This window comes from Vicugna pacos, unplaced genomic scaffold (assembly GCF_048564905.1).
Source record: "Vicugna pacos unplaced genomic scaffold, VicPac4 scaffold_309, whole genome shotgun sequence".
Lineage (NCBI taxonomy): Eukaryota > Metazoa > Chordata > Mammalia > Artiodactyla > Camelidae > Vicugna > Vicugna pacos.
Window position 1 is genome coordinate 11,895 of NW_027328987.1, and position 20,865 is coordinate 32,759.

General features: G+C 43.2%; 2 long non-coding RNA genes across 2 annotated transcripts; both read right to left on the minus strand.

Annotated features, from left to right (window-relative positions):
• Positions 1-10,400: 10,400 nt before the first annotated feature.
• Positions 10,401-14,296, minus strand: LOC140695536 (uncharacterized). The gene is made up of 2 exons (XR_012071186.1): positions 14,077-14,296; positions 10,401-10,505 (listed from the first exon to the last, which is right to left on the minus strand). It is a non-coding gene; the product is annotated as an uncharacterized lncRNA (long non-coding RNA).
• Positions 14,297-17,502: 3,206 nt separating this feature from the next.
• LOC140695537 (uncharacterized) lies at positions 17,503-20,686 on the minus strand. The gene is made up of 4 exons (XR_012071187.1): positions 20,573-20,686; positions 20,265-20,353; positions 18,633-19,187; positions 17,503-18,114 (listed from the first exon to the last, which is right to left on the minus strand). It is a non-coding gene; the product is annotated as an uncharacterized lncRNA (long non-coding RNA).
• Between the last annotated feature and the right edge of the window lie 179 nt (positions 20,687-20,865).

Genomic DNA, 20,865 nt, shown 5'->3' on the forward strand with positions numbered 1-20,865 from the left:
ACAGCCAGGGTGGCCGGTCCTACAGGTAGGCTTACCTGCTCTCTGTGTCCAGTCCCATGAAGTCCTCCTTCTCCAACAAGGTGCAGAGGAGGGGGATCTTGTCTCCAGACTTGTTGGGGGCCCTATCCAGCCACTTGGACTTCAGAATGATGAAGAGTGACTCAGTGAAGTCCTCGATCCTCTTCTCCACCAGCCTGCAGGCCTCGTAGATTGAAGGCCACGTCGGTGCGCGTCTGCTCGGCCACCTCCCCATACAGCACAAAGACAAAGAGCTGAGAGTCATTAACGAGGTGCCATACAGCTCCTCTGCACGTGGAGCTTCTCGAAGGCCTTGGCCGAGAGGCAGTCGGTAATGGTGACAAGGCCCACGACCTTGCAATGTGTCTGGAAGTTTCTCCACTCATTCTCGGGCGCATAGTGGTGCCTATAGTGGATACAGAGTGCCCACTGGGAGCCGCACGGGCTGATCTGGCTCACCAAGGAGATTCGCTTATAGATGCAAAAAAATTCTCCTCTGAGATGATCCCAACGGCTTTTACCATGACGGGGAGAATCTGGTCGTTCTCAGCGCACTGCACGTAGTCAGGGGTGCTCATGTTGCAGTCCCTGCAGAGAGGTGAGAGGAGATCGATATACATACTCTGCTGTGGGCTGTGCGCCCCTCTGGGTTGCGGTGACCTCGTGTGTACCAGCCAGAAGGCAAGGGAAGCCCAAGCAAAGCCGGGGGTACAGTTTGTCCTCAGCGTCTGCACATGGCTATTGTAGCTCGGATCACATTACCCAGCTTTTGGTCTAGGCTTGCTGCGCCTGCACAGCAGTGTCATTTCTTGTTTTCTGTTTCCAAGTACCTAGCCAGACCCTGATGCAAAGTCAGTGCTCAAAACTGCTGAATAAAGAAATGAACAAAGGAACAGCTTTCCAAACCCCTTTAAGTAGAATATAGAGAAAAGAACCACAGTGGGATCTAAACATCAGGATTTCAATTCCAATTTGTTTGAACTCCTAAGCTGCAGAATAATGGGTAAGAAAACTTGCCTTGGGGAGGAGGGTACAGTTCAGTGGTAGAGCACGTGCTTACCATGTACGAGGTCCTGGGTTCAAACCCCAGTACCTCATTTTCAAAAATGAAACAAATAAACAATCATACTTACCCTCCTCAAAAAATATTTTTAATTCAAATTTCAAAAAACATCTTGCAATTGACACAACATTGTAAACTTGACTATACTTCAATTAAAAAAAAAATCCTTGCCTTACAAGAATATACCTGGATTACACAAGTTTGCAAATTAAAATGCCTAGGGTACCACCTGCATAAAAAGGGGGGACTGTAGAAATTCACTATCGCTCCTTTATGAGCTATATTACCTTTGGTGGGGGTTATAACTTCTCACATCTAATTTTCTCAGATTAAAAAAAAGAAAACTTAACCTGATTCTCATTACTGCTGAGGAATCAGATAACCCTATGAAAGCATCTGACCCACAGAGGTTACTCAATAAATGTTTGTTGAATGAATGAATAAACAAGCAAAGTGAATGCTGCTCCCTGCTATAGACCATCATAGTGGTACTGCCTAGAAATCCCAAGCCCAAGTTCACCCGACTCTGCACTAACCATGTGGGTGACCTGGGCAGGCCTGTGTGCTTCTCTAAGTCCCAGTTTAATCGTGAATAGAAATGAAGGCAATAACACAAACTTCAAAGGGTTAGTGAGTCAGTAATGAATTGTACCCGAATTTTGCAAGATCGAACCATTAAGGAAAACTGGGCAAAGAGTTCATAGGCCCTCTCCATATTATCTCTTACAACTACATGGGAATCTACATTACATCACAAAATTAAAAGTCTAATATTTTAAAGAGGATACTGAGGTTAAATGAGCTCACTGTCTCAAATAAGGAACACACAGCACAAATAGAACAATCCCTAGACCATGAGATACACTCAGTTAAATTTCCCACTGAATCCACTTGTCCCTCCAAATTCAGAGCACGAGGATGGGTCCTCGTGGCCAGAGGCCACTGCAACTGAAGCTAACAAATCTAGTGGTCCCCACTTCCAAGAGCCCTTCTCACCAACCTAGGTCTAAGTTTGTATTTGTAATTTATTTTTCTTTTTATTAAATAGAAACCCCCAATTGCATAGCCTTCAGTTCACCAAAACCTGACCACAGAGATCATGATGGCAGCCCTCCTTTGTGAAACAATAAAATGAAAAGCCATTTCCACAAGACCTCTGTGTAAATCTACAAGGGAACTTCATCCTGGACTGAGGAAGAGGACTGGGGAGGAGGGGGCAATCTGGGGCACAGAGAACCAACGGCCACCTGTCCGACGATGGACTTTAGTTTCAACACTCACCCTCCAGGAACTTCAAAATACACACAGACAAAGTGCTATGGACAAGATTTTTTTTTTTTCAAAGAAATCACTGACGCCCTAGCAGCTCTTGTTTCTAAAGAGACACAAATGGATTATGTGTATAATGTTTCACAAAAACCCTAAAATACTATCACCCCAACTTGACACATGAAGAAACTGAGGGAGAGAAGTTTATCACATTGTGCAAGATTAGAGAGAGGCCACATCAGACACCGTATTTAAACCCAATCCCCTTCTCCACTGCTCACACTAGAAAGTGTGACATACAGCCCCTTTCCTGCCCTTTCCCTGCAATAAATCTCTGAAGAGTCTTTTCTGTGCCACCTGGAATCACAATCACATCAGTTTTCCACAAAGAACTTTGTCACTCCTTGGAGGACGTATCAAAATCTAAACAGTTGGGATGGAAGGAGAGATTTGCATTTTCTGTTTCTCAAAGGAAACATGGCTTTAAAAGAAACTGAAAAGCACTTACCTAGTCTATGGTCTCATTGTGCAGAGAAGGAAACGGACGCTGAGAAGAGATGAGGAAAGGGCCTTATTAACAAATATTGCCTGAGTGCAGCACCAAGCCAGCCCTGGGCACCACTGTGGGAAGATCTGGGAGGCCCAGGAGAATGAGTGTTAGAAAAAGGAAAGAGAAGAAGCATACAAGGCCCTGTCTCTACATCACCATAACATGGAGTTCCATCAACTTACCCAGTATGGGTGCAGCCAAAATTAAGGTGGGCTAGAGAGGTTATAGAAACTTTGAAGTCTCAATCATAGTGGAAATTCTAACATTTACTGTGTTTTTTTCCCAGTTCAAGCATCAGCTCAGTGGGTGAGCTGTACCAGGGACTACAGGAGGCCTGGAGTTCTCCCAAATACAGATCTCTGTTACCACGTGTGAAAACCACATACAGGCCCACCAGAAGTAAAACGCCCACAGATAAGATGGAATTACTGAAACTGAAAGCCGCCAAGCAGCATATATTAACTAGGAAAAACGATGCTGCTAGAAATGGACTCATGGACATAGAAACAAACTGTGTTTAGCAGGCAGGAAAGGGGGGATTAACAGATACACATTAATAAATATAAAATAAATGACAAGGACCTGCTATATAGCACAGGGAACTATATTCAAGTTCTTGTAATGAGTTGTACTAAAAACAATCTAAAACTTATGTATATACATATGCATCTGTTTATAACTGAATCTCTCCTGTACACCTGAAACTAACATTGTAAGTTAACTACACTTCAATAAAAAATAATTAGAAAAATAAAAGCAAGTCATTAAAAAAATAAAAGAACACTGTAATCCCCTTAGCTGTAGGTGGTGGAGAATTCTGGTGGCAAGCACCAAGTCCACTGGATCACTCCAGCACTAACTGTCACCCTTTCTGACCATCAGAGTGTCACTTGGCTTCACTGAGGTTACTTTTCTCTTCTGTGAAAAGCTACAGTTGCAACTAAGAATGTATAGAATCTCATCATTCACAAGCCCAACAATTTGTGAGGACTTCCCATGGGCCAGGCTCTGGACAGATGAAAATTTAGGGTCTCAGATATATTCATCGGTAGAAGAAGTTTATGCCATAAAGACATTAATTATTCCTGTTTTTATAGACAGATTCAATGTAATTCTTATTAGAATTCCTACCAGATTTTTCATGGAATGTAACGAGTTAATTTATGGTCAGGAACAGCCAAGAAACTTCTTTAGAAACACCACTGGGGAAGGGTGGATAGGTCATTGATTTCCACTGTTCTTTCTGAAGTGATAAAAAACGTTCTGGAATAATAATGGTTGCAGCACTGTGAATATGCTAAAAGCTGCTGAATTGTACAATTTAAATGGATGGACTTCATGGTGTGTGAACAAAATCACAATAAAGCTGTTATATGAAAAAAAATATTTCTTGACAATTATTTTCCCCTCTATACAACTAGTGTGCCACACAATTTAAGAAAAACAAAAAGCCAAAACAAACCAAACTGTGCCAGGAGCTCTTTAGGACTGCAATGTCCCTGGGTCTCCAAAGCCTCTGGTGGTGCTGTTCCTGTTAACACACACTAGCTGGGCTGGGCTAGTTAGGGACTGTAACTATCTTTCTAAAATCTACGGTCACACGTTTCACCCTGGGAGAGGGAAGCCTGGAGGATGTCACAGCCTCATGCCTTCAGCTCATTTTTAGCTGAACCAAGCCCTGCTTTCACCACTATAATCCCTCGCACTATAAAAACACGTGACATCATCAAGCACCGCCATCATAACACCTGAAATTGTTCAAGGAAATTACCTGGGGCAGAAACACTGAGGGAGGAGACGGAAGCTCCCTTAGCACTGACGCTCCCTTTTGCCAACTCCACCAGGAGAGGCTGGTATTTACAACCTGAGGCTCTCAGCCCAGGGAGCAGCGCCCACGCCACTGACCTGGTCCGCAGGGAGCGGGAAAGGGAGAGGAGGGCAGCCCCGGGGTCGTGGGGCAGGGAGAGCTGGGTGGGGGACGCGTGCGGCAGCCCCGCTCGGAGGCCAGCCCCAGCCGCCCGCCCCCGTCCGGGTCCGCAGACCCCGCCCGCGCGGGACACAGCCCGCACAGGTGTGGGGACGGGTCGGCGGCCGAGGAGAGGAAGCCCGGGAGGAGAGTTCTCGCAGGCGGGAGAGGGGAAGGGGATGCCAGCCGCGGACTGAGGGGAGCCCGGCTGGGGCGAGAGGCGGCAGGTGCACACCTGGCCCTGGACAGGTGTGACGGAGGCACTGGGGCAGAGGGGCCTGGCCCGAGCAATTCAGCTGAACACACGTTGATTCGCGCCCTTGCGGGCTCTGACACGCGGACCACCCTCCCCCAGCAGCCTGAACATTTCCCGGGAGCCCCTACCTTGCACTTCCACTGCCGGAGGTCCCGGCCCCGGGCAGAAGCCAAAGGCCTAACGGGCGACAGAATTGAGAAGCCTTTGGGGCCGATCCGGCTCTGAGCTGGAGCTTCCAACCCGCGGTCCAGCTGGCACCGACTACGCATGCGCAGTCGTGCCAGCGACCCTCTGGTTTCTGCGAGAGAAGCTGGGGAAGTGAGGGAGGGAGAAAATGGGAGGAGGAAGGGAGGAGGGGAAAAGTGGAGGGAGGTAGATGGACAGGAGGTGCAGAGAGAACGGAGGGATCTGGAGAGGGGAGGGGAGTAGCAGAGATGGAGAGAATAAGCTTTACCTCCGGCGGCACCCCGAAACAGGCAGCAGTCCTGCCTCTGCACCCTTCTCTAACACTTCAAGGCCCGCAGCTCAAATTTTATCTCCCTGGTCCAGCCCTTCATTCGAGGCCTCTGCAGAACCCCTATGGGATCACGTCCGTTGCCCCCACGCGGAGAAGTGTTTCCTGTTGCTCTGGGAACCAAGCACCCGAGGGTGTTGTCGCTCAGAACTACCCTGGGAAGAGTACATATTCCCCTTTTACACGCTGGGAAACAGGCAGGCAAGATCTCTGCCTTAGCTCCACTATCCCAGGTTTTGAGCTGGCGGGGAGCGGGAGGTATAAAATCAGAGCCCCAGAGGGAGCATACTGCCTGAGTGTAGGTGCATAGTCCCCATCCCGCCTGATTAAACCACACCCCACCCTAGGGGAACCATCAAGGGCTCACAGTAGGTCCCTGGGTGTGGGAGAGCTGTCCTCATTTCCAGTGCCCAGCTTGCTGGGTAGATAGGAGTGTTACTGAGTCCAAATTCATTCTCCTCACTGCAGGACAGGCCAGTAAGTTGGGAGACCAGGTGTTGGGGCATGGAATACCAAGTTTCTGTAGACCTTGATGGCAAAGTAATGTCCTGGAAAACCATCTCCCCAAGTCAGAATTCAGGCTTCTTTCCTACGTGCTTGGTTGCAGCAAATTCTTGGTGTAGGAATTCTTTTTTTTAAAATCCTTTGTTCTTGCAGCTATCCGCCTGAGTCAAATCTCTGTAAACCTCCAGCAAAACAAACGTTATTTTCTATTCTGCAACTTGTTATCTTTTTATGAATGAAAAAGTGTTAAATATCCTTAAAGGTCAGAGCCTTCAGAATAGGCTCTCCTGTATATTTCAGGCTCTAGGCAACATTGTTTCACAAGCAAGATGAAGCCTAGGAGACAGAGTACAGGGTTAAAGTCAAAGGAAAAGTTCTAGTATGGAGTCAGATTTGTTCTTTTCTATTACCCGGGCAGAAAGCACTTGAGGATTTAAACCCCTATAAGTTAAAAATAAGTAAACGTTTAAAGGAATTTGCATACATAGGTGGGAATATGCAAAGCATATCTGAAAAAGCACAAAAAGAATAGTAAACAGTGGCATCTCCAGGGAGGGCTGAAAGAACAGAGGATGAGGGAAAACATCTTTCACTTGTGTATTTTTGTGCTCTGTTTGAATTTTTTAACCATATGCATGTATTTCTTTTTCAGTTAAAAAAAATTGAAATGGAGCAAAGGAGTAACTAGCACAGCAAATACAACAGCCATGGATTCACTGAGCCATCACTGTTAATTTAAGCCAGGAAACATTTATTGACTCTCTCCTATGTGCCCAGTGCTTTTTTAAGACTTCTTTTATTATTATTATTTTTATTTTTATTTTTAATTTATTTTATAAAATAATAACATGCTATCCCTCAACCTTGCCAAGGGCTGGTGGAAAACCAACTGAGTTTTTCTTGAGTTGTTTTCCAAGGAGTAGATATGAGTTATAAACCGAACACATCTTCCGGGCAAAACAGTCGGAGTGGTTTTCCAGCAGGCCAGACAGCTGTGAAGGGTTTACCATAGAGGAGCCCAGAGGCTGAGAGAGAAAGCCTCCAGGACCCTACAAAAAGCTGCCCAAAGTGCCTTCTACATGGCACTACTGAAATAGGAAAGAACAAATCTTACTCCATATTAGATCTGTTCGTTTGACTTTAAACCTGTGCCCTTTTTCCTAGGTTTAGTCTTGTTCGTTCTGCACCTTTTGTAAAACAATGTTGCCTAAAGCCTGAAATATACAGGAGACCCTATCCTCAAGGCTCTGACTTTAAAGGAAATTAACACTTTTCCATTCGTATAAAGATAACAAGTTACAAAATAGAAATAACATTTGTTTGTTGGAGGTTTACACGGATCTGACCCAGGTGAAGAGCTGCAAGAACAAAAGATTCTAACAACAAAGAATTCATAAAAGAAGTTTGCAACAACCAAGCATTCCTGCTTCCCCTTTTTAATATAAAAAGATCCTGAATTCTGACTTTGGGAGATGGTTTTCCAGGACATTTGACTTCCATCTTCTCATCTGGCTTTCCAAATTAAAGTTGCTGTTTCTTGCCGCAAAACCTGCTCTCCCGATTTACTGGCCTGTAATGCACAAGCAGAACAAGTATGGACTTGGAAAGACAAACATACATTGAAAGTACCCATTTGGTATTTTAAATGACCTGCTTCCACTCGTCTTCCTGACGTTTTCTTCTCTTGACAACTCCTGCTATGTGTATGAAAACCCTGCCATGTGGACACATTTACATCTCTAGCCACTACCCTTCCAGGTAAGAACTGATGCCAAGAAGTCAATGGAATTGCTAGAATGTATTACCTGGCCAGAAAAGAGCAGAAGTGGGTTCTGGCTGATGTTCAGGAGCAGGCTGGGACACCTGACAAGATGTCATATGTACGGATAGACAGCTGAGCACCAAAGGAGAAGCTTCTAAGCCTCCATAAGGGACTTGTTGGATAGGAAGGAAAAGTCCCAGCCTGTAGCTCTGATCCCACCACAAGCTTCCTGGGCGAGGCTGCACAAGTCACTTAAATTCTCTAGGCCCGTGCTGCCCACCATAGGAGCCACCAGCCACATTCAGGATTATGAAGTTATTCTGTAGCCAGACAGAATTATAAATACACATTTTATTGCAAAAGTTCAGCAAGTATAATATTTAAAAACATTATTGGTTATCTTGCCCTAACGAGTTATTTTTGTATGTCTAGCTTTCTGTGGTTTGCAAAGCCTGGGACTAATGATTCCCTTACAGTGAGGTATTTTGAAATTATAAGTTACTGGACACAGTACCCTCATATCACACTTGAAAAAAATTGATCCACATAAGCAAGGTGATCTGACTTCGTAGTTATGAGCAGGGGCTCTGGGGTCAGCCTGCCTGAGTATAAATTCTCACTCTGCCTCCAGGGGGTTCTGTGTGAATCTTGGAAAAATTATTGTTGTTGTTGTTGTTGTTGTTATTTGTGCCTCTTTTTCCTTCCCTTTTAAATAGCGAGAAATATGTAGACTCTATCTCGTACCGCGTTGCCAGGATTAAATGGGTAAACGTCTGTGCTGCCCACTTCCCTGGGTTTCAGCATTCTCCAGGCAATCAGTGCCAAACTCAGAGGCATTCTCCCCTGTCTTCGTCAGTCTGGGATGCTGTAACAAATTACCGTGGGTCGGGTGGCTTAAACAACCAGCATGTTCCTTAAGTTTTGGAGACTGAGGTCAATGTATCTGGGAGAGAATAGCCTTCATGGCTCGAAGATGGCTGTCTTCCCTCTATCTTCATGGGCCAGAGAGCAGAGAGAAGCAAGCAATCTGGGACCCTTTATAACGGCACTAATCCCATTCATGAGGGCTCTACTCTCATGACTTCACTTTATCCTAGTAATCACCTCCCAAAGGCCCCGCCTCCCATACCATCACCCTGGGAGATGGGGTTTTGACATATGGATTTTGAGGGGATGCAAACATTCAGCCCACACATCGGCTAACTCTCCCCAACATGCAGTCATCAAACCTGGAGCTAATATCAAAGTAATGTTTATATCCTTCTGCACATTTCCATTCCTGCATCCACTAACACTGAAGCCCTGTTATTTTACTCCTTATTTTTCTGGTAGAGATTTAATTGATTCCTCTAATCCAATGCTCTCCTCACTCCAAACAGTCGTCTTAACAGCCCTGCCAGGTAGGTCTTCCTTAAGACACCTTCCCACTGCACCTGGTTGTTTTTCAGTATGAATGTCAGAATCCTCTCCACACCCCAGCCTAGACCTTTAATCCCTTACACTACCGCCCACTATGTTATTTTTCTATTACCACTGTAACAAATTTCCATAAGCTTAACAACTTAAACCAGCACAGATTTATCACCTTATGGCTGTGGAGGTCAGAGATCCAACACAGTTCTCATTGAGCTAAATTCAACTTAACAGCAGGGTTCCTTCCTTCTAGAGGATCTAGAAGAGAATGTTTCCTTGTTTTTGGTTTTTTTTCTAGCTTTCAGAGGTTACCCAACTTCCTTAGCTTGTGCCCCACGACTTCCTCCATTTTCATGGCCAGCAGCCTTTCTGAACACTGCTCCATGGCTACACCTCCCTCTGAGTTTAAACTCAGCTGGGCTATGTCCTCCATTTTAAGGACCCTTGTGATTACATTGGGCCCACCTGGACAATCCAGGCTACTCACCCTATTGTCTCATCTCAGGATCCCCTTCTCCCCTCCCACTCAGGCATTATGTATGTGGCTGTGACATTCACCTTGTGTGACATTTCCTCTCATGAGCAATTTAAGGTTCAAGGCACTTATGAATGACTTTTTGTTTTTCTTTCTTAGTCTTTCTACATTCAGTATGTGTGGTGAGATTATATGAATCCTTTTTATTTGTGGCCCTCCACTAATCTTTAATAATGTATCACGGGTTTAAAAGGCTAATAGACAATTTAGAAGACAGAAATCCTCTAAGATTTTTCTCCTAATATAATCTGTCATCCCTTTTACCATGTACAGAAACATGTCACAGTTGGCTAACCTGTGGCGGGGGAGGGACATGATTCTGCCAACACACTCCCCTCATTCTCACCAATTTGATGATCTGCTAACCAAGGATCTATGCTCCCCGCTTCGCTCACTTCCTCCTCCTTTTCACTGACTATTCTGTTCCCACTGCTACCTTCATTCACCACATCAGGATTTCATGACCACATTCTTCTCTAAATAAAGTGGATTTCTTGCATCTAATGTCTGATAACTGTTCTTATTGTATATGCACACACTGACCTACACATAACTCCACCGATCTCTTTATTTTCCTAGAATCGTCCAGAGGAATCAGTTCCATGATGATGATGATGATGATACTGACAGTGATGACAAGGGCCTCTCAAGGATTCTGATAAAGAGGGAATCAATAAAGAGAGGGAATCATTTAAAAAATTGCCCCAGAAACCGGCTTAAAAGTAAATAACTGCTAAAGTGTTTAATGAAATTGACTAATATTTAACTATTTTTAAAACTTTGTAACACTGAATTTAAAATTTTAATGGGAATTTTCATTCACCCCTAACCAAGATTCAACTCCAGGACCAAAATCTAAGGAATTCTATCTTCTAACAAATTGTCCACTAGCCTTTTAAACACGTGATCCTTTAAAAAGGGTAATTGCTGGGCTGAAAATAAGCAGGATTCATATAATCTCACCAGACACAGTGAATGTGGAAAGACCAAGGAAGAAAAACAAAAAGCCATTCATAATGTCTTGAAACTTACGTTGCACAGAGGAGAAAATTTTAGCCAAGTTGAGTGTCACATCAACATGACGCCTGAGTGGGATGGGGAAGCTGATCTGCCTCATCAGACATTTATGCTGATTTGTTAGATGCCAACACAGTTTCCTCATTGGATTTGCTTCTAATAATTATGGAAGAGTTTAGGCTCTACCAAAAGCAGACTAAACATTTTCCCCTGCCGCCAAATCTCTGGACTGAATGTCCCCAAAAGAAGGACATGATTATGTTTCATAGGGAAGTCTTCTTGAGAAGCAACAGGCTTTTCAAGGGCAGAACTGCATGTCCCCCCATGGAGGGCTGGAGGAGGGCTAGATGGGACACTAGAAAAACAGCAGGAGTGAGTTCAGGTACTGCTTCTCAGGTCGCCAAAGTCAGCAGTGCTATCTCTAAGGATATGTCATTCTCCCAAAATTTCCATGAGTGAAGGAGCCTGTGAACACTAAGGAGGTTTTTAAGACACAGCAGCACATAATTTACATCACAACTCAATTACAGTATGTTTTGATATTTGGAAAATAATTAGCCATTGCTCTTTGAAACTGCAACAGTAACAATAGAAATAAAAAAGACTGAGACGTCTTGGAGACAACAATCAATAAACAATTCTAAATCTGCAGGATTTCTTGACAATATGCAAGCAATGAGCTAGATGTGTGCTGCAGATACCTCTTACTGCAGGGCTCACTGCTGCAAAGCATAGAACTAGTTTTCTCAGCAGATATAGGGAACCAAGTCAAGATTCCTAATTTTGAGAGATTTACCATATGGCTGGAAAGATCAGACAAGTACATACAGCCAAATATGAATAAATGTAATCAAATAATATGAAATGTGAATGGAGCCAGAAGAAAGACAAATTCCTTTCACCTGGGATCTAGAGAGACTTCTGAAAATGCGGCTTTGGAGATGGCCAAAGACATGGGTGGAATTTTGGTAGAACAGGATGTAAGGAATTTAGAAACTGATTGTAAAATTCATATAAAAATGCAAAGGATCCCAAATATCCAAAACAACTTTGAACAAGAAAAACAAAGTTGGAAGACTTACACTATCTAATTTTCAGACTTTATTTTATAAAGCTACAGTAATCAGAATGTATGCTGTTGGTGTAAAACAGGAAAATAGAATAATGGAACAGAATAGAAAGTTCAGAACTAAACAAACACTTATATAGACAATTGATTCTCAAAAAGGATGCAGTGGAGAAAAGGATCTTTTCAACAATTAGTGAGGGAATTGTTAGACAGTGATATGCAAAAAAAAAAAAATGAACTTTGATCCACACCTCACAAAATATACAAAAATTAACTCAAAGTGGATCATAGATTTTAATAAGAAATCTAAAACTATAAAACAGCTAGTAGAAAAAGCATAGGCTTAAGCTTTATGGCCTTGGGTTTGGCAAATATTTCTTTGCTATGACACCAAAAGTATCATCTATTTTAAAAAGTAACTGATAGAGTGAACTTTACAGAAATGAAGACTCTTCAAAGCTCTTCTAAACACTGCTAAGCAAATGAAAAGACAAGCTATAGACAGAAGCTATTTGCAGATCATATGTCTGGTAAAGGTCTCTCTTTGTGTCTGATCCAGAATAAAAACATTTCAAAACACAATAATAATGCAAACACCTGAATGAATGAATGAGGCCAGAAAACACACTTCAATAAAGATACCCAGATGGATAATAAGCATATGAAAAGATGCTGATTAAAGATGCCATTAGTCATTATAGAAATGCTTTTAAAAATCACAGTGAGATACTAGTTCACATATATACTAGAATGTATACGATTAGAAAGATCGACCTTACAAAGTGCTGGCAAGGAAGTAGAGCAACCAGAACTGATACATACCACGAGGAATTTACAATAGCACAACCACTTTGGAAAACTGTTTAACAGTTTCCTTAAAAAAGGTAAACACCTATCTACCATTTAACCCAGATATTTCTCATCTGATGCTTTAGAAAATAAAAGTGTATGTCCATAAAAAGACTTGTAACCAAATATTCACTGCAATATTATTTATAATAGCTCAAGTTGGAAATAACCCACGCATCCATCAAGAAGTAAATGGAGAAACAAAGGATGGTCTAACCAAACACTGTTCGCAATAAACTATTCAGGAAAAACTCAGCATTAAGCAATACTCTGCTATGAGAAAAATAAGCTATTAATACAGCAACACATATGACTCTCAAAATAATTACACTGAATGAAAGAAGTTAGACAACATAGAGTAGATACTGCATGAATCCATTCATACAACGATCTTGAGAATGCAAACCAGTATGTTGTGATAGAAAGCAGATCAATGGTTTCCAGGGGAATAGACGGGGAGGGAGGGAGGGACAACAAAATGCAGGAGAAGAGTTTTGTGGGTGATGGGTATGTTCACTGTCTTGAATGTGGTCATGGTTCCTTGGGGATATTCTTATGTCAAAACGCATTAAGTTGTACACTTTAAATCTGTGAAAATTATTTTGCCAAGTATACCTCAAAGCTGTCTTAAGAAAAAAGGCACTTTTGTCGACGCAACTCAGGGCCTTATTGGAGTGAGATGATCAGTCTCTCACCCTGTCTGCCTAACGGGAAGGTAGAAAACCTCTTACAGAAGATAAGATATGGATTTTTCATTTGCAGTGTCTGCCATGTAATAAAGAATTTCTAGACATGCAACATGTCAAGACTATATGATGGATAAAATGAGAATAAGAAATATTAGACAAAGGATGCAAACCCCCAGGTGATGTAAGCATCAGAGTTACCAATAAAGGCTATAAAACACTTTTAATATAATCAAGAAAATAAGGAAATGATGGGAGAACAGATAACAGGGTCAAGACTTTCACCAGAGAAATATATTGGAATGTATTTTTAAGAAAAATCAAACAGATACTCTAGAACTGAAGCTTTCAGCTCTGGAAACAGGTAAACAGAGCTAATTAGGATCCCTTTTAAGTAAAACTTTCAGTAATGCCGTATAAAATACAACAACAAAAGTAACACAGAGATAACTATGGAGAGAGAAGTTCCCAGGTGACAATAAAAAGAGGACACTTAACGCAAAAATGGTAATCTTGTGAGCTGATGCCACAGCACCCTGGAGGGAAGGGGTTTTCATCTGCACATAAATAGGGATACAATGTCCATTAAGAAAAAGGGTCCATACCAGATGTAGAAGTCTTCCTTTATAGAAACCTCTGCATAAGACGTATTGGACGACTTGACTCTTCACTGAAAGGAAGACTCAAAGTTCTCCACCTGTGCACGCAGGAAAGGGGTGAAACAGCCTGTTCTCTAGGGAAAAACAAAATCTCCCTTAAAAAAATCTAATCTCCACGCCCCTGCTTTATATGAATGTGGAATCCATATTGATACTCCACTTAAGATTCCGGAATTCCCAAACTGAAAAATATAATTCAAGGTTGAACATATCACCTGGAGCCTTAGGATAAGCAACACAAAATTGTTCTCTAGGGAAACTTTATAAACCAGGATGTAAGGGACAATCATAGGAAAAAAATTGTACTCACTATAGAGAAACTCCCACAACTCTACACACACACAGACACACAACTATAAACAGAAGAAAATAAATGCCACAGGGAAGAAAGAGCTCACCGTAAAACACAGGATGATTAATATTCCAGAGCCTAAAATTATGAAACAATCTAAGAGAGAGCATAAAATAAGTATGACTGAATCATTAAAAGATAAAATGAATCTTATGTAACATAATGAACAATCAGGACATCATGTAAAAGAAAGCAGATCAATTTTTTTATAGAGCTAAACAGAACTTATGGAAACAAAATACAGATATCATTTGGTATATAAAATTCAATGTATGGGTTAAGTAACATTTTAATCTTCAATATCTAGGGTGTTCATTAAAATTCAACAGTAATCTCTAAAGTAATTGTTTAAAAAGAGAATAAAAATAAAGAAGTCAAAATGAAGAATGCAAAATACGCCGGTCACTATTCTAAGTTCTCCATCCATTTTATCACTTAATGCTTACAGTCTTTGAGGTGGATAGTACCACTTTTTGTATATGAAGAAAGTGAGTCTCAAAGGGATTACATATCCTGGTTACATGGTTAGCAAGGGAGGGAACCAAGCTCAGATAGGCTGCCTCTACACGCCATGCTCTTAACCATGACTGCAAGGGATATAACCGGCAGAAGAAAAGCAGCGCAAAGCAAATAGAAATCACAAAACAAGATGCCAGAAATACATCATCACTAATCACAATGTATTTAGATGAAATAATGAGTTAAAAGATTTACAGATTTCATTTGTTTACCTGAGACAAAGCAGAATTAAAACTTACAACTGGTTGAAAGCTTAGAAGAATACCAGAAAGAAGTCAAAAGTTAGAGCCAGAAAAAGAGACACCTGAGAAATACTAATCAATGGAAAGGGAATCACTCAAGACTCCCACAGGTTCATAGGTACCTGAAACCCACCTTGGCCTGACACTTACCAGCTCTGTGCCTGAGCAAAACACTCAATCCCCCGGAATCTTCGTTCACTCACCTGTGAATGTAAGGAACGATCCCTCCTTCCATCCGGCCAATTTGTATTGACTGCTGTGCCACGGGTACTGGTCAAGACACCTGAGGTCCGTCAGTGAACAAATAAGGATACTTGTCCCTGTAGGACTGAGGAAGAGCAGAACATAAACTACAGTCGTGACAGTCATGTGAAATATATGGTATTCTAGAAGGTGATAGAAATAATATGATCAGGGAGAGGGGGTTTCTGGGGCAGAGACAAGGGGAAGGCAGTTTCCAGTTTAAAATGAGATGGCCAGAGCAGGCCTCACTGAGGACCTTGAGAAGGGGGTGCTAGTTGCTGAGCTTCCTCTAACACAGCACCGCACACTGGGTGACGGGAACTACAGAGGCTCACTGTCTCACAGCCCTGGGGGTGGGGAGTCTGCAGGCAGGGTGTCAGCAGGGCTGGTTCCTCCTGAGGGCTGGGAGGGAGAGGCTGGTCCAGGCCTCTCTCCTTGGCTTGGAGACGACAGTCTTCTCTCCACATTTCATCACGTCATCTCCCATGTACACGTATCTCTGTGTCCACATTGCCCCTTTTTATCAGGACACAAGTCATACTGGATTAAGGCCCACCCTAATGACCTCTTCTTAACCAATGACCTCTGCAACAACCCTATTACCAAATGGGGTCATGTTCTGTAGTCCTGGCGGTTAGGACTTCAGCATATGAGTTTGACAGAGACCGGCCAGGGCAACAGGCCTGTGGGTGCAAGTCTGATGTCCCCAAGGGCCAGCAGGGAGGCCAGTGTTGCTGGAGCAGAGTGAGCCAGGGAGAAAACCGGAGATGAGCTCAGCTTGGGGAGGGGGAGGAAACCTGTAAGGTCACCATAAGGACTCTCGCTTCTTCACTGTGTGAAATGAGAAGCCATTGCAGGATTTTGAGCAGAGAAGATCACACCCAGTGTCTCACTCATGCCTGACTTAGGCGATGAGGATGAAAATATTTAGGCTTTTGAGCTGATAATACATAGACTACATGTTGGACTTTGAGTTGATGGTGTAGTAAATGAGACTCTGGAGGGTGTTGGGATGAGGTGGATGCATTTTGCATGTGGGATGGACAAGAACCAGTGGAGCCAAAGGGAAGAACTTTGCAGAATAATGGCCCCCAATATGTCCACGGTCTGATCCCTAGAACCTGGGAATATGTCACTGTGCATGGCAAAAGGGACTCTGCAGGTGTGACTGTCAAGGACCTTGGGATGGCAGATCACTGTGGGAAAGCAAACGTCATCACGGAGGTCCTTAGAGGAGAGAGGCAGATTGGTCAGAGACAGAGATGTGAAGTGGCAGCAGAAGTCACAGTGACACAGGGCCCTGGGCCAAGGAGTATGAGCACCTATGCAAGCTGGGAAAGGTAGGAAGATGAATCCCTCCCAAGAGCCTCGGTGTGGAACATAGCCTTGGCCACACGTTGGTTTTAGTCCACTGACATTGACTTTGCACTTCTGCACCCTAGAACAGTGAGAAGATGAATGTGTATTGCTTTAAACCACTGAGTCTGTGGTCCTTTGTTACAACAGCAATAGGAAAGGAACTTAGGAACCAACATGAACATGAACCACTGGCTGTCTGCTGTGCTGGCAGGAAGTCCTTAGTCTCTGATCCTGGGGGAGTCTCCTGTCTTCTGGCAGCATCCACAAACTACCTCATGCTAACTTGACAGCTTGCAGGTGGTCAAATCATAACCCTGCACAGCTCTTGATATTTAGTTAATAAAAAAGATGGTGTCATCATGGGTATTTTTCCATTTTTAAATACACTTCAGTCTTCTAATTGAGAGACCATGTAAATAGTTTTTAATCTTAATAATAAATAACTGTGGTTTTATTTGGTTACTTAAATTATGAATAATAATATTCACATTAGTAAAAGTTATTAAAATCAACATTCTTCAATGAAAATATCAAGTTTCTTTTTGCATGAACATGTATTAACTACAAGAAATGTTCCATGCTTTGTTCTACGAATTAGTGTTAGGGTCTTAAAGAATAATATTTTCCTCAAAAGATATTATAGCAAGGGGATTCCTTTTGGTGGAACAGTTCCTACATAAAATCTGGTGCATGGCTCAGGCCACAGGGAAACTAGAAATGATAGAAATCAGGAGGCATTATAAACACAGAACAATTTTTAAAGGAATTAAAAAACTGGATGTGTGAAAACAAAGAATCAGAGAATATTCTGGTGAAATAAAAGTATTTTTCAGCTTAAGCAAGACACTGGGTGAATAAATCTAAAATGAAAAAACCACCCAGAGATTAGCAGCGAGTCATGCATGCAGTGTGACTGATCAAAACCAAGTTGTTTCGAAACCAGTGTTCAGGCTTGCTGCCTTCATGAATCAAGTCCGTGTGGCACCAGGCCACCTTGAATACATGTTGATGAGGTATTTATAAGCCCTTCAACATCCCAGCTCCAAGCCCACACACACGAGCCAGACGACCATCACCTACACATCTGCAAAACACACAACATGGTGAATAGCACTTTTCTTGCTCAGTAGCCGGTGGCAGGGTAGTGTGAGCAGACAGATATACAGGGACACAGGGACACAGAGGCACCTCCCCTCACTCAGCTGAAAAACTTCCGTGCATTCCTGGGGACAGGATTGTCATAAAGTGCACCATGCATTGATCCTCCTCCTAGGAAAGAAACGACAGTGTTGTCCTCAGGTTTGAGCAAGGGTGGCCAGGGGATCTCAGAAGAGCTGTTTCAGCACAACCAATGGAAATGTCGGCCACCGTGACCACGAGAGAAAAGTCTCCTTCCATCCCGGTAGGCACTTGGGCTCCTGATAGAACTGGGCTCAGTAAAGGGTTGAGTAGAAGGCACAGACCTGAGGGGTGCCCCAGCAAGAGACAGGAGGTAGGGCCTGGTTTATGCTGCCATCAGGAATTTTCAAAACAGCAGAGCTGAGATAGATCATCTACCCCAGACTCCTAGCCTTAAGGTTAAAAGGGTGGCAGCCCTGACAGGCAAAGCAACATGCTAAAGGCAGAGCGTGGTAGTGACAGCGCCAGATGAAACGCACCGTGCCAACCCCATTCAAGGCCACTGACACTGAGGATGGGGCCAGGTTTCCCAGTAGGAGAATGAAACAGTGTAAATACTTTGTTCCCCCCAAAACCCCAAATTTTTTTTTAAAGGCACAAAAACTCACCTTAACTAGCTCTCTTCTGAGGGGGCTCTCTTCTGTCTCTGTCTTTCTGTCTGTCTCCATTTCCCTCTCTCAGACACAAACACATACAATTTTGTGAAAGGGCAATTCCTGCCATACAAAGACAGACTTCACATCTTCAGAAAGACACTTGACAAAGCAAGTTTCTCAATTCAAGTCTTTGTGTGAGGTCTGAGCAAATGGCTTATTTTCTAGAACAAACGGTGGTTCCAAAATCAGGAGATCATCTTCCCCAACGGAAGAGTTCTGGTCTGTATTGATGAAGTTGGGGATGTCACATTTCATGAGCCTGTTCAGCTCCTCCTCTGGCCACCTGCTGCATCTGAAGGCTTCCTGGAGCCGAATATCACTGTCAAGGGCAATGGTTGAGATACCAGCTTTGGCCTTGTCCAAGTGGTCCACTTCATTGATGTAGCAGGGAAAGAGGGACCTAGATTCGTCATTGCCCTGCCAGAGAACACCTTGGGCACCAGCGGTCTTCCAAAGTCTGACACAAAGCTGTTAAGTCTGAATCTCTTCTCGGGAGACTCTGCATTGCTATAAAGAATACCAAAATAAAAGATCGCTCACACTCTAGCTCAGTGACCTGAAGAATCATAGTTTTTGCCATCTACTGAGAATAAATCCCTGCACAGAGCACGCTTACAAGCACTGGAAGTGAGAGACATCACTTCTGAACACATACAATTAAACCCAAGGCAAAAGTCTCAAGTGAGGGCCCTAGGACCATCCTGAAAAGACATCGCTCCCTGAGAATCCTCAATATTGGTGCCTCGAACACCAGTGTTTCTCAGTGGGACACTCAGATAATCTTCACCAGAATTAAAGTCCTTTTAAAAATGCAGAATTCTGGGGTACACACCCTCAGAGCCTCCAGAGGTAGGGACCGGTAGTCTGTATTTTCATAGCCACCAAGATCACTAACCATGCTCAGGTTTAGCAGCGCGGTCTACATCGGGTCACCTGAGCATCGACAATGCTGTCTCACGGGGTGGGGGGGCCATGTGTGTCAGGGTGCTTTCCTACCCACGTGTCTCCCCTGATTCTCAGAACTGACAGTGCAGCCCCATTGGGCAAGAAATACCACCATTTCACAATGCATACGCAGGGCGCCCGACTGACAGATACAATCAGTGATAGGAGAGGGGACAAAATTCAGGTTCCTGATCCCTTGTTTCACTTACTGTGGGACAAATGATCAGTTCAAGGGTAATAAATCAGTGAATGAGTGAATAACATGACTCTCGTTAGTCCAATGAGTGCCTGGAAGAGCGAGCCTAGGCACACTGAGAACCATAACAGCCCATCTACTTAATTTCCATCCTCCTCAGATTTATGTAAAGGTTACTTCCACCCAGGCAGTGACTCCTTAAAGGCAAGAATCATGTCTGAACAAACTCTCAAATCCAGAACAGAACAACTAGGCTCTGGAGTCTGTGTTTAGCGAGTGTTGAATCTCAGTGATTCCAGCTCTTACACCTTGCCTTCCCATCCCATCCCTCATGATATGGCCCTTATGACCAGTTCTCCCGGGGCTGGGGCCACGGAACCCATTTACAGGACTGGAAGAATCTGATCATATAAACCATCCCCCAGATTATCATCAAGAGTCACCTGCATTTCAGGAATCGGTAATCCCAGAAGCTTTGCAGTTCAGGCAGGTGAGGGACTTTTATATCAGCTGTGTCTTCTACTGTGACTGCCTGGGTAACATCAGACAAGGAATTATCAAAAGCCTGAGCTTTTCCTTTCAGGAATAATCTACTAAACAAATCTCGTTGACCACTCAACAAATGTGACGTAAAGATCAATGATTTACACAAGAGTACAACATTCACTAGGTCGTTGATTTTGAATCCGACAAAAATCATTTGAGAAAGATTGACAGAAGGTAGCTTTAATGCAAATTTACGTATTCTTACCTTTCAGTAAATCATCTTCTTCCCCTACTTATCACTTCACCCAAGTTTAAAAGATGTTTGAGAACAGGGATGGGTGTGCCAGCAATCTGTGACCCAATAACCTAAAATGTCACCTAGGAAAAAGAGGGAAGTAACATATTTTTAAAAAGTATGGTGAGGACAGCAGGGCCATCCCCCAACTCCACACTAAGAAGCTCTGAGTAATAGCTTTCCTGTCTGCCTGGGGCATCAGCTGATGTGAAAACCCACCTAGAAAGCACACTGTCCAGCAGCTCTTCCATAACACAGGCTAC